At 47.6% G+C, this 995-nt stretch overlaps 1 protein-coding gene across 1 annotated transcript in view; it reads right to left on the reverse strand.

Annotated features, from left to right (window-relative positions):
* Window positions 1–995, reverse strand: part of XPO5 (exportin 5) — a 55,096-nt gene that overhangs the window by 7,462 nt on the left and 46,639 nt on the right. The gene's annotated exons all lie outside the window — the stretch shown is intronic.

Consider the following 995-nt stretch of genomic DNA (forward strand, 5'->3'; position numbering starts at 1 on the left):
AAAAAAAAAAAAAAAAAAAAAAGGAGGAAAGACAGAGATTCAACTAGTAATAGGGGTCTAGGGGTCTGAATGAGAATGGAAAGTGCTTCTTTTGGCTGGGTGTGATGGCTCAGGTCTGTAATTCTAGCACTTTGGAGGCTGAGGCAGGATTACTTGAGCCCAGGAGTTTGAGACCAGCTTGGGGAACATAATGCAGACCCCATCTCTACAAATAATAATAAAAAAATAGCTGGGTGTGGTGGTGCACATCTGTGGTCCAGTCCAAACTCCTCAGGAAGCTGAGGTGGGAGGACCACTTGAGCCTGCAGTGAGCTTTGATAGCACCACTGCACTCCTGCCTGGGTAACACTGAGACCCTGTCTCAAAAAAAAGCAAGTGCTTCTAAAAACACAGAAAAGGGATAAAAGTTTTATGTTTCACAGCTGGGCATGGTGGCTCATGCCTGTAATCCCAGCACTTTGGGAGGCCGAGGCAGGCGGATCACTTGAGGTCAGGTGATGGAGACCAGCCTGGCCAACGTGGTGAAACCCTGTCTGTATTAAAAATACAAAAATTAGGTTGGGCACGGTGGCTCACACCTGTTACCCCAGCACTTTGGGAGGCCGAGGAGGGCAGATCACTTGAGGTCAGGAGTTTGAGGCCAACATGGCGAAAACCTGTCTCTGCTAAAAATACAAAAAAATTAGCTGGGCGCAGTAGCATGTGCCTGTAATCCCAGCTACTTGGGAGGGTGAGGCACAAGAATCGCTTGAACCCAGGAGGTGGAAGCTGCAGTAAGGCAAGATCGTACCACTGCACTCTAGCCTGGACAATAGAGCAAAACTCTGTCTCAAAAAATAGAAATATGCACGCCTGTAATCACAGCTAGTTGGGAGGCTGAGGTACAAAAATCGCTTGAACCTGGGAGGCAGAAGCTGTGAGCCGAGATCACGCCACTATACTCCAGCCTGGGCGACAGAGTGAGCAATACTCTGTCTCAAAAAAAAAAAAAAAAA

This window comes from Mandrillus leucophaeus, unplaced genomic scaffold (genome assembly GCF_000951045.1).
Source record: "Mandrillus leucophaeus isolate KB7577 unplaced genomic scaffold, Mleu.le_1.0 Scaffold3, whole genome shotgun sequence".
NCBI lineage: Eukaryota > Metazoa > Chordata > Mammalia > Primates > Cercopithecidae > Mandrillus > Mandrillus leucophaeus.